We start from the raw sequence: 13,946 nt of genomic DNA, 5'->3' as shown, positions 1-13,946 counted from the left end.
ATTAGGTGTGCCCTAGAAAGGGATGCTGATACTGAGGTCATAGATTTGTCATAGATTAGTTGACCATAGATTAGTTGTCATAGATTAGTTGACCATATGTGCGTGGGTTTATCTCTGGGCTTTCTATCCTGTTCCATTGATCTGTATTTCTGTTTTTGCGCCAGTACCATATTGGCTTGATTACTGTAGCTTTGTAGTATAGTCCAAAGTCAGAGAGCCTGATTCTTACAGCTCTTTCTTTCTCAAAATTGCTTTGGCTATTCGGGGTCTTTTGTGTTTCCATACAAATTGTAAGATTTTTTGTTCTAATTCTGTGAGAAATGCCATTGGTAATTTGATAGGGATTGCATTGACTCTGTAGATTGCTTTGGGTAGTATAGTCATTTTTACAATATTAATTCTTCCAATCCAAGAACATGGTATATCTCTCCATCTGTTTGTGTCATCTTTGATTTCTTTCATCAGTGTTTTATAGTTTTTGGTGTACAGGTCTTTTGCTTCCTTAAGTAGGTTTATTCCTAGGTATTTTATTCTTTTTGATGCAGTGGTAAATGGGATTGTTTCCTTAATTTCTCTTTCTGATCTTTTATTGTTAGTGTATAGGAATGCAAGAGATTTCTGTCCATAAATTTTGTATCCTGCAGCTTTACCAAATTCATTGATTAGCTTTAATAGTTCTCAGGTGGCATCTTTAGGATTTTCTATGTATAGTATCATGCCATCTGCAAACAGTGACAGTTTTACTTCTTCTTTTCCAATCTGTATTCCTTTTATTTCTTTTTCTTCTCTGGATGCCATGGCTAAGACTTCCAAAACTATGTTGAATAATAGTGGTGAGAGTGGACATCCTTGTCTTGTTCCTGATCTTAGAGGAAATGTTTTCAGTTTTTCACCATTGAGAATGACGTTTGCTGTGAGTTTGTCGTAGATGGCCTTCATTATGTTGAGGTAGGTTCCCTCTATGCCCACTTTCTGGAGAGTTTTTATCATAAATGGGTGTTGAATTTTGTCAAAAGCTTTTTCTGCATCTTTTGAGATGATCATATGGTTTTTATTCTTCAATTTGTTAATATGGTGTATCACATTGATTGATTTGCGTATATTGAAGAATCCTTGCATTCCTGGGACAAATCCCACTTGATCATGGTGTATGATCCTTTTAATATGTTGTTGCATTTGGTTTCCTAGTATTTTGTTGAGGAATTTCGCATCTATATTCATCAGTGATAGTGGTCTGTAATTATCTATTTTTGTGGTATTTTTGTCTGGTTTTGTTATCAGGGTGATTGTGGCCTTGTAAAACAAGTTTGGGCGTGTTCCTTCCTCTGCAATTTTTTTGGAAGAGTTTGAGAAGGATGGGTATGAGCTCTTCTCTAAATGATTGATAGAATTCACCTGTGAAGCCATCTGGTCCTGGACTTTTGTTTGTTGGAAGATTTTCAATCACAGTTTCAATTTCATTACTTGTGATTGGTCTGTTCACATTTTCTGTTTCTTCCTGGTTCAGTCTTGGAAGGTTGTATCTTTCCAAGAATTTGTCCATTTCTTCCAGGTTGTCCATTTTATTGGCATAGATTTGCTTGTACTAGTCTCTTATGATCCTTTGTATTTCTGCAGTGTCAGTTGTAATTTCCCTTTTTTCATTTCTAATTTTAATGATTTGAGTCCTCTCCCTTTTTTTATTGATAAGTCTGGCTGAAGATTTATTAATTTTGTTTATGTTCTCAAAGAACCAGCTTTTAGTTTCATTGATCTTTGCTATTGTTTTCTTCATTTCTTTTTATTTATTTCTGCTCTGATCTTTATGATTTCTTCTACTAACTTTGGGTTTTTTTGTTCTTTTTTGTCTAGTTGCTTTAGGTGTAAGTTTAGATTGTTTATTTGAGGTGTTTCTTGTTTCTTGAGGTGAGATTGAATTGCTATAAACTTCCCTCTTAGAACTGCTTTTGCTGCGTCCCATAGGTTTTGGGTCATTGTGTTTTCATTGTCATGTGTTCCTATGTATTATTTATTTTCTCCATGATTTCTTCAATGACCTCTTGGTTATTTAGCAGTGCACTGTTTAGCCTCCATGTGTTTGTGTTTTTTTACAGTTTTTTTCCTTTAGTTGATTTCAAATCTGATAGCATTGTGGTCTGAAAAGATGCTTGATACGATTTCAATTTTCTTAAATTTAGCAAGGCTTGATTTGTGACCCAAGATATGATCTACCTTGGAGAATGTTCCGTGTACACTTGAGAAGAATGTGCATTTTTCTGCTTTTGGGTGGAATGTCCTATAAATATCAATTAAATCTATCTATTCTATTGTGTCATTTAAAGCTCGTTTCCTTATTTATTTTCTCTCTGGATGATCTGTCCCTTTGTATAGGTGGGGTTTTAAAGTCCCCCACTATATTTGTGTTACTGTCGATTTCCCCTTTTATGGCTGTTAGCATTTGCCTTATGTATTGAGGTTCTCCTATGTTAGGTGCATAAATATTTATGATTGTTATATCTTCTTGGATTGATCCCTTGATCATTATGTAGCATCCTTCCTTATCTCTTGTAACAGTCATCATTTTATCTGATATGACTATTGCTACTCCAGCTTTCTTTTGATTTCCATTTGCATGGAATATCTTTTTTCATCCCCTCACTTTCAGTCTGTATGTGTCCCTAGGTCTGAAATGGGTCTCTTGCTGACAGCATATATATGGGTCTTGTTTTTGTATACATTCAGCTAGTCTGTGTCTTTTGGTTGGAGCATTTAATCCATTTACATTCAAAGTAATTATCAATATGTATGTTCCTATTACCATTTTCTGAATTGTTTTGCATTTGTTTTTGTGGATCTTTTTCTTCTCCTGAGTTTCCCACCTAGAGAAGTTCCTTTAGCATTTGCTGTAAAGCTGGTTTGGTGGTGCTGAATTCTCTTAACTTTTTCTTGTCTGTAAAACTTTTGATTTCTCTGTCAAATCTTGTGGGTTAGCGTAATCTTTATTGTAGGTTTTTCCCTTTCATATAAATATATCCTGCCACTCCTTTCTGGCCTGCAGAGTTTCAGCTGAAAAATCAGCTAATAACCTCATGGGGATTCCCTTGTATGCTATTTTTTTGCTTTTTCCTTGCTGCTTTTAATATTTTTTCCTTGAATTTATTTTTTTGTTAGTTTGATTAATATGTGTCTTGCTATGTTTCTCCTAGAGTTTATCCTGTATGGGACTCTTTGCGCTTCCTGGACTTGGGTGGCTATTTCCCTTCGCATGTTAGGGAACTTTTCAACTATAATCTCTTCAAATATTTTTTCAGACCGTTTCTCTTTCTCTTCTGCTTCTGGGACCCCTTTAATTTGAATGTTGGTGCGTTGTTTAATGTTGTCCCAGAGGTCTCTGAGACTGTCCTCAATTCTTTTCATTCTTTTTTTCTTAATTCTGCTCCTTGGCAGTTATTTCCACCATTCTACCTTGAAGCTCACTTATCCATTCTTCTGCCTCAGTTATTGTGCTATTGATTCCCTCTAGAGTATTTTTAATTTCAATTATTGTGTTGTTCATCACTGTTTGTTTGTTCTTTAGTTCTTCTAGGTCTTTGTTAAACATTTCTTGTATTTTCTTGATCCGTGCCTCCATTCTATTTCCAAAATTTTGGATTATCTTTACTATCATTACTCTGAATTCTTTTTCAGGTAGGTTGCTTATTTCCCCTTCATTTATTTGGGCTTGTAGATTTTTACCTTGCTCCTTCATCTGTAACATATTTTTTTGTCATCTCATATTTTTTCGATGGGTGGGTCTGTGTTCCTGTCTTACTAGTTGTGTGGCCTGAGACATCCAGCACTGGAGTTTCCAGGTAGTTTGGTGGAGCCGGGTCTTGGTGCTGAGATGAGGACCTCTGGGAGACCTCACTCTGATGAATATTCCCTGGGGTCTGAGGTTCTCTATCAGTCGAGCAGTTTTGACTTGGCACTCCCACCACAGGAGCTCAGGCCCGACCCTCGGACTGGGAGCCAAGATCCTGCAAGCTGTGTGGCACAGGAAAAAAGAAAAAAACAAGGAAGAACAATAACAAAGAATAAAAAAGAAAATAAAATTAGAAAAATTTAAAAACCTATTAGAAAAAATAAAAGTGTAAATGAAACAACAACAAGGTAAAACAGGGTTCAAGATGGCAGAGTAGAAGGACGTGTGCTCACTCCCTCTTGCGAGAGCACCAGAATCACAACTCACTGCTGAACAATCATCAACAGGAAGACACTGGGACTCACCAAAAAAGATATCCCACATCCAAAGACAAAGCAGAAGCCGCCATGAGATGGCAAGAGGTGCGCAATCACAATAAAATCAAATCCCATAACTGCTGGGTGGGTGACTCACAAACTAGAGAACAGTTATACCACAGAAGTCCACCCACTGGAGTGAAGGTTCTGAGCCCAAAGTTAGGCTACCCAACCTGAGGGTCCAGCAATGGGAGGAGGAATTCCCAAGAATCAGACGTTGAAGGCTAGCAGGATTTGATTGCAGGACTTTGACAGGACTGGGGGAAACAGAGACTCCACTCTTGGAGGGCACACACAAAGTAGTGTGCGCATCAAGACCCGGGGGAAGGAGCAGTGACCCCATAGGAGATTGAACCAGACCTACATGCTAGTGTTGGAGGGTCTTCTGCAGAGGCAGGGGGTGGCTGTGGCTCACCACAGAGACAAGGACACTGGCAGCAGAAGTTCTGGGAAGTACTCCTTAGTGTGAGCCCTCCTGGAGTCTGCCATTAACCCCACCAAGAGCCTGTAGGCTCCAGTGCCAGTTGTCTCAGGCCAAACAACCCACAGGGAGGAAACTCAGCCACACCCATCAGCAGACAAGCAGATTAAAGTTTTACTGAGCTCTGCCCACCAGAGCAACACCCTGCTCTGCCCACCACCAGTCCCTCCCACCAGGAAGCTTGCACAAGCCTCTTAGATAGCCTCATCTACCAGGGGGCAGACAGCAGAAGCAAGAAGAACTACAATCCTGCAGCCTGTGGAACAAAAACCACATTCACAGAAAGATAGACAAAGTGAAAAGGCAGAGGACTTTTTGCCAGATGAAGGAACAAGATGAAACCCCAGAAAAACAACCAAATGAAGTGGAGATAGGCAACCTTCCAGAAAAAGAATTCAGAATAATGATAGTGAAGATGATCCAGGACCTCGGAAAAAGAATGGAGGCACAGATTGAGTAGATGCAAGACCTGTTTAACAAAGACCTAGAAGAATTAAAAAATGAACACCTAGAACAATTAAACAACAGACAAACAGAGATGAACAATATAATAACTGAAATGAAAAATACACTAGAAGGAATCAATAGCAGAATAACTGAGGCAGAAGAACGGATATGTGACCTGGAAGACAGAATGGTGGAATTCACTGCTGTGGAACAAAATAAAGACAAAAGAATGAAAAGAAATGAAAACAGCCTAAGAGATCTCTGGGACAACATTAAATGCACCCACATTCACATTATAGGGATCCCAGAAGGAGAAGAGAGAGAGAAAGGACCCGAGAAAATATTTGAAGAGATTATAGTCGAAAAGTTCCCTAGCATGGGAAAGGAAATAGCCACCCACATCCAGGAAGCACAGAGAGTCCCAGGAGGGATAAACCCAAGGAGACACACGCTGAGACACATAGTAATCAAACTGACAAAAATTAAAGACAAAAATTATTAAAAGCAACAAGGAAAAAATGACAAATAATATACAAGAGAACTCCCATAAGGTTAACATCTGATTTCTTAGCAGAAACTCTAAAGCCCGAAGTCAGTGGCACAATATATTTAAAGTGATGAAAGGGAAGAACATACAACCAAGATTATTTTACCTGGTAAGGATCTCAATCAGATTTAACGGAGAAAATAAAAGCTTAACAGACAAGCAAAAGCTAAGGGAATTCAGCACCACCAAACCAGCTCTACAACAAATGCTAAAGGAACTTCTCTAAGTGGGAAACACAAGAGAAGAGAATGACCTACAAAAACAAACCCAAAACAATTCAGAAAATGGTAATAGGAATATACATATCAATAATTACCTTAAATGTGAATGGATTAAATGCTCCAACCAAAAGACAGAGGGTCGCTGAATGTATACAAAAACAAGACCCATATATACGCTGTGTACAAGAGACCCACTTCAGACCTAGGGGACTCATACAGACTGAAAGTTAGGGGATGGAAAAAGATATTCCATGCAAAGGGAAAGCAAAAGAAAGCTGGAGTAGCAATACTCATATCAGATAAAATAGACTTTAAAATAAAGACTATTACAAGAGACAAGGAAGGATACTACATAATGATCAAGGGATCAATCCAAGAAGAAGATATAACAATTATATTTGCACCCAACATAGGAGCATCTCAATACTTAAGGCAAATGCTAACAGCTATAAAAGGAAACTGACAGTAACACAGGAATAGTGAGGGATTTTAACACCTCACTTACACCAAGGGACAGATCATCTGGACAGAAAATTAATAAGGAAACATAGGCTTTAAATGACACAATAGACCAGATAGATTTAATTGATATTTATAGGACATTCCATCTGAAAACAGCAGACTACACTTTCTTCTCAAGTGCACACAGAACATTCTCCAGGATAGATCACATCTTGGGTCACAAATCAAGCCTCGGTAAATTTAAGAAAATTGAAATCATATCAAACATCTTTTCCGACCACCATGCTGTGCGATTAGAAATGAATTACAGGGCAAAAAACATAAAAACCACAAACACATGGAGGCTAAACAATATGTTACTAAATAACCAAATGATCACTGAAGAAATCAAAGGGGAAATCAAAAAATACCTAGAAAAAAATGACAATGAAAACATGATGACTCACAACTTATGGGATGCAGCAAAAGCAGTTCAGAGGGAAGTTCATAGCAATACAGTCCTACCTCAAGAAACATCAAACATCTCAAATAAACAATATTACCTTACACCTAAAGGGACTAGAGAAACAAGAACAAACAAAACCCAAAGTTAGTAGAAGGAAAGAAATCATAAAGATCAGAGCAGAAATAAATGAAAGAGAAACAAAGAAAACAATAGCAAAGATCAATAAAACTAAAAGCTGGTTCTTTGAGAAGATAAACAAAATTGATAAACCTTTAGCCAGACTCATCAAGACAAAGAGGGAGAGGACTCAAATCAATAACATTAGAAATGAAAAAGGAGAAGTTACAGCGGACACCACAGAAATACAAAACATCATAAGAGACTACTAAAAGCAACTCTATGCCAATAAAATGGACAACTTGGAAGAAACGGACAAATTCTCAGAAAGGTATAATCTTCCAAAACTGAACCAGGAAGAAATAGAAAATATGAACAGACCAGTTACAAGTAATGAAATTGAAACTGTGATTAAAATCTTCCAACAAACAAAAGTTCAGGATCAGATGGCTTCACAGGTGAATTCTGTCAAACATTTAGAGAGAGCTAACACGCATCCTTCTCTAACTCTTCCAGAAAATTTCAGAGGAAGGAACACTCCCAAACTCATTCTACAAGGCCACCATCACCTTGATACCAAAAGCAGACAAAGATACTACAAAAAAATATAATTACAGACAAATATCACTGATGAATATAGATGCAGAAATCCTCAAGAAAAAACTAGTAAACAGAATCCAACAACACCTTAAAAGGATCATACACCATGATCAAGTGGGATTTATCCCAGGGATGCAAGGATTCTTCCATATATGCAAATCAATCAATGTGATACATGATATTAACAAATTGAAGAATAAAAACCATATGATCATCTCAATAGATGCAGAAAAACTTTTGACAAAATTCAATACCCATTTATGATTAAAAACTCTCCAGAAAGTGGGCATAAAGGGAACCTACCTCAACATAATAAAGGCCATATATGACAAACCTACAGCAAACATCATTCTCAATGGTGAAAGACTGAAAGCATTTCCTCTAAGATCAGGAACAAGAGAAGGATGTCAATATTATTCAACATAATTTTGGAAGTCCTAGCCACGGCATTGAGAAGAAAAAGAAATGAAAGGAATACAAATTGGAAAAGAAGAAGTAAGACAGCCACTGTTTACAGATGACATGATACTATACATAGATATTCCTAAAATGCCACCAGGAAACTTTTAGAGCAAATCAATGACTTTGGTAAGGTTGCAGAATACAAAATTAATGCACAGAAATCTCTTGCATTCCTATACACTAACAAGGAAAGATCAGAAAGAGAAGGAAACAATCCCATTCACCATTGCAACAAAAAGAATAAAATACCTAGGAATAAACCTACCTAAGGAGATAAAAGAACTGTACTCAGAAAACTATAAGACACTGATGAAAGAAATCAAAGATGACACAAACAGATGGAGAGATATACTATGTTCTTGGATTAGAAGACTCAGTATTGTCAAAATGACTATACTACCCAAAGCAATCTATAGACTCAATGCAATCCCTATCAAACTACCAATGGCATTTTTCACAGAACTAGAGCAAAAAAAATCACAATTTGTATGGAACCACAAAAGACCCCGAATAGCCAAAGCAATCTTGAGAAAGAAAAACGGAGCTGGAGGAATCAGGCACCCTGACTTCAGACTATACTACAAAGCTACAGTAATCAAGACAGTATGGTACTGGCACAAAAACAGAAATATAGATCAATGGAACAGGATAGAAAGCCCAGAGTTAAACCCACATACCTATGGTCAGCTAATCTATGACAAAGGAGGCAAGGATATACAATGGAAAAAAGTCTCTTCAATTAGTGGTGCTGGGAAAACTGGACAGCTACATGTAAAAGAATGAAATTAGAACACTCCGTAACACCATACACAAATATAAACTCAAAATGGTTTAAAGATGTAAATGTAAGACTGGACGCTTAGAAAGAGCACTCTTTGACATAAATCACAGCAAGATCTTTTGTGACCCACCTCCTAGAGTAATGAAAATGAAAACAAAAATAAACAAATGGGACCTAATGAAACTTAAAAGCTTTTGCACAGCAAAGGAAACTATAAACAAGACAAAAAGACAACCCTCAGGATGGGAGAAAATATTTGCAAACGAATCAACAGACAAAGGATTAATCTCCAAAATATATAAACAGCTCATGCAACTCAATATCAAAAAAAACAAACAACCCAATCAAAAAATGGGCAGAAGACCTAAATAGACATTTCTCCAAGAAGACATACGGATGGCCCAGAGGCACATGAAAAGCTGCTCAACATCACTAATTATTAGAGAAATGCAAATCAAAACTACAGTGAAGTATCACCTCACACTGGTTAGAATGGGCATCATCAGAAAATGTATAAACAACAGATGCTGGAGAGGGTGTAGAGAAAAGGGAACCCTCTTGCACTGTTGATGGGAATGTAAATTGATACAGCCACTATGGAGAACAGTATGGAGTTTCCTTAAAAAACTAAAAATAGAATTACCATATGACCCAGAAATCCTACTATTGAGCATATAACCAGAGAAAACCAGAATTCAAAAAGACACATGCACCCCAATGTTCATTGCAGCACTCTTTACAATAACCAGGTCATGGAAGCAACCTAAATGCCCATCGACAGACGAATGGATAAAGAAGATGTGGTACCTATATACAGTGGAGTATTACTCAGCCATAAAAAGGAACGAAACTGGGTCATTTGTAGAGACATGGATGGACCTAGAGACTGTCATGCAGAGTGAAGTAAGTCAGAAAGAGAAAAACAAGTATCATATGTTAACACATGCATGTGGAATCTAGAAAAATGGTACAGATGAACCAGTTTGCAAGGCAGAAATGGAGACACAGATGTAGAGAACAGGCATATGGACACCAAGGGGGGAAAGTGGCGGGGGTGGTGGTGGTGGTGATGTAATTAATTGGGAGATTGGGATTGAGATATATACACTAATATATATAAAATAGATAACTAATAAGAATTTGCCGTATTAAAAGAATAAAATAAAATTCAACAACAACAGAAAAAGAATTGGGGTGGAATGGTAGAAAATGGAGTGGGCAGAATTAGAAATAACATTTCTTGTATATAGCCTTCTGTGTTTTTAATACAATGTAAGATTTTTACCCTAAGGATGGCATTGTTGACAGTGGCAGATTGAAAGCTACATTTTATATTGGTTCCAATATTTAAATGGAAATCTGAATTGACTTTTATGTGAATTTATTCCTGAAAATCCATGCTGAAGGACATTGGAGTGTGGATCATCAAAAAGTTTTAGCTTTTGTAAATAAAGTTGTAATCAACAATTGTAAAAAAAAAAAAAAAAAAAAAGCAAGGTAAAACAACCACAACAGCAAAACAAAACAAAACAAAAAGCTGGAAAAGGCCTTAGCTGTGTAGAGGTGGGGGAGCTTAGGTCCAGCTGGGGCGTAGGTGGGGGCAGGGCCTAGGCTCAGGACCAGAGCAGAGGTAAAAGGTGGGGGGTGGGGGGGGTAGTGCCTAGGCTCAGTGCAGCCAGAGGGGGCCTTGGAGTGCTGAGGATCAGGCCTCGGACCTCAGCAGGCCCCCTGGGGCCAGAGTGGGCAGGGGAAACACTGGCCTATTTCCTTCTGATCCTCCTATCCCCCGAGTGTCTCTCTCCCTTCCTGCTGGCTGATCTCACCTTGGATGGGCCCCTCCCAAGCGAGTGTGGGAACTCCTCCCCTCCCCCAGCTTCCCATTAGGGGCACTGGCCCTGTCTACGCTCTACTTTTCCTCCCCCTCCCTTCCTCCCACGCCCCCAGGACCCAGCAGCAGGAAGGGGCCTCAGAGGGCAGAGGATCAGACCCTGGATCTCAGCAGGCTCCCTGGGCCCAAGTGGGCGGGGGAAACCCTGGCTGTGTTCCCTTCTGATCCTCCGATCCCCAGAGGGTCTCTCCCCATCCCCACTGATCCCCTCACTGTGAGTGTGTCCCTCCAGGCATGGGAGCCCCTCCCCTCCCCCAGCCACCCCTCAGGGGCACCTGTCCTGTCCAGCCTCCACTTCTCCTTCCCCCTCCCTCCCCCCATGTCCTACCCAGTCGCTTGGGGGTTCCTCCTGTCCCCTGAGGTGTCCAAGGTCCCCCACCAGCACCTGGTAGATGCCCTAGTGATGAGGACACATGAACTCCATGTCCTCCTACTCTGCCATCTTGACTTCCCCCCCCTTTACTTTTATATAGAACACTTCATTCTTGTCACTGCTGATCACCAAATGTGTGGAGGATTTTCTCCACACCACACAATTCTGTAACACCAGCTAGTTGCCCTACAATTCAACTTAATTCTGACACTGTCTACCCAGAGATAGCATCAGCTTGCACAGGTTAAGGGCTCAGTCCTATAAAACTGCCCCCCATTACTTCAGACTGTCGCCTTGCTTCTGATCAGCCAGCTATAGATTGAAGGTTCCAATGACCCCCTTCTTGGGTTTGATTAATTTGCTCCAAGCTTCTAATCATGGCTCGGTGTTTCCGGTGACCCACTCCTCATCCAGGAGCCATCTAGGAGCCTACCCTGAGTCACCTCACCAAAACAAAAGATACTCTTATTATCCATGAAATTACAGGGGTTTCATGGGCTCTGTGCTAGGAACCTGGGGCAGAGACCAATATATATTTTTCCTTTATTTCGCAGTGGGTCTGCTACCACTGTTCTGGGCCCTTGCAAGAAGCTGATAGGTTAGCCACATGATATTTACTCTATGCTTTCTCATACAAAAGGGAAGAAGAATGGATTCTTATCAGAGGGAGTCTATCACACTGAGAGGATCTATCTATATTAGGCTAGGCTACATGCTGTAACAAAGAGACCCAAGATGTCATGATTGAAAGTAATAGTTTATTCTTGCTTGGGATAGCTCCATGTTGGCGGGGAGACATATTGTGTGCATTCAGAGACTCAAGGAGATGGTGACTTTACATCTTTAACATATAGCCTTCAAGGTCATTCTAAGTGTTGATATCATAGACTGTTGGCAGGAAGAAAGAGCATAGAGGAATATGCAAGGACAGTTTCGTGTGCTGTACCCGAAAGTGATACCTATCACTGCTTCCTACTTCCCACTGACTGGAACTCAATCACATGACCGTACCTACTATGGACTGAATTGTGTCTCCCCCAGATTCATATGTTGAATACTGTCTTAGTCCATTCAGGCTGCTATAACAGAGTACCATTGGCTGAGTAGCTTATAAACAATAGAAATCTATTTCTAACAGTTCTGGTGGCTGGGAAGTCCAAAATCAAGGCTCTAGCAGATTTGTTGTTTGTTGAGAGCCTGCTTCCTTGTTCACAGACCACCATCTTCTCATTGTATCCTCACATGGAAGAATGGGTGAGGGGTCTCTGGGGTCTCTTTTATAAAAACACTAATCCCATTCATGAGAGCATAGCCCTCATGACCTAATTATCTCCCAAAGGCCACCTCAAAATAACTGTTACAGGCTTGAGGACACAGCAGGGAAGGGGAAGCTGGGACAAAGTGAGAGAGTAGCAATGACATATATACACTACCAAATGTAAAATGGATGGCTATTGGGAAGCTGTTGCATAGCACAGGGAGATCAGCTCGATGCTTTGTGACGACCTAAAGGAGTGAGAAAGGGAGGGTGAGAGAGAGGCTCAAGAGGGAGGGGATATGGGGATATATGTATACATATAGCTGATTCACTTTGTTGTTGTACAGCAGAAACTAACACAACATTGTAAAGCAATTATACTCCAATAAAGATAAAATTTTTTTTTAAAAATACAGTTACCTTAGGGATTAATTTCAACATACAAATTTTGGGAATACACAAACATTCAGTCTGTAACAAAGCACTAACGCCCTATGTGACTGTATTTGGAGACAGGGCCTATAAGGAGATAATAGGACTAAAGGAGGTAAAAGAATGAGGCCCTAATCCAATAGGGTTGGTGCCCTTACAAGAAGAGAAACAGACAGAGCTTCTTTCCTCGCCACCATGTGAGGACACAGCGAAAAGGCGGCTACCTGCAAGGAAGAGAGCCTTCACTAGGGACAAAATAGGTCAGTATCTTGACCTTGGACTTCCCAGCCTCTAGAACTATGAGAAAATACATTTTTTGTTGTTTAAACCACCCAGTCTGTAATATTTTGTTATGGTAGTCCAAACTGACTGGTAAAATACTCAACTAAAAATACAGAGGAGGCTGGGAAATATAATCCAGCTCTGAGTCCAAAAGTAGAGAATACTATGAATCCATGTAGCACAATAGATAAGTTTCTATATAGCAAGTTTCTGAATTGTATAAAAATTCATTTCTAAAATCCCAGCATCATCTGTAAAGATGTTTTAATCATTTTCTCATCAGTTTGATACAATTAGCTTCATTGTGGAGGGGTCTCCACACATTAAGAAGGAATATCAAGGACTGAAAACATTGAGAGGAGTGGTTTTTATCTATCTATAGTGTATGACCATCAACATGTAATGATCAATTAATAATGACAAAAACTATTATAGCTATTATTGCTAACATTTCTTGAGGGCTACTAGGCATGTGCTAGGCATGGATATATTGCAAATAATTTGCTCCTAATTGTAGTTAAAATGCTGAAGACTGTCATTCATTAGCTTTTGTATAAATTAGAGCATATTCAAATTATCCCTGTAATAACATTTTTTCACAGTCTTGTGTTCGAGGATAAGTGGGCAGTTAGATCTAGTGGTCCCAGTAGTTCAATGTAAATTTCTCTATGCCACCAGGAATTACCTGCAGCACATGAGGATAAACTTGCTGGTGTACTGGGTTTTTTTTGTTTTTTTTTAAATTTATTTATTTTTGCTGTGTTGCGTCTTCGTTTCTGTGCGAGGGCTTTCTCTAGTTGCGGCAAGCGGGAGCCACTCTTCATCGTGGTGCGCGGGCCTCTCACTATCGCGGCCTCTTGTTGCAGAGCACAGGCTCCAGACGCGCAGGCTCA

General features: G+C 39.4%; 1 protein-coding gene across 1 annotated transcript in view; it reads left to right on the top strand.

Annotated features, from left to right (window-relative positions):
• DNAH3 (dynein axonemal heavy chain 3) overlaps window positions 1-13,946 on the top strand; it is a gene marked incomplete at both ends in the record, with an annotated part of 180,411 nt that overhangs the window by 29,720 nt on the left and 136,745 nt on the right.

Source organism: Hyperoodon ampullatus, assembly GCF_949752795.1.
Source record: "Hyperoodon ampullatus genome assembly, chromosome: 14".
In the NCBI taxonomy this organism is placed as follows: domain Eukaryota; kingdom Metazoa; phylum Chordata; class Mammalia; order Artiodactyla; family Ziphiidae; genus Hyperoodon; species Hyperoodon ampullatus.
The sequence above is the reverse complement of the archived record's forward strand: the minus strand, read 5'-3'. Positions and strand labels throughout refer to the sequence as shown.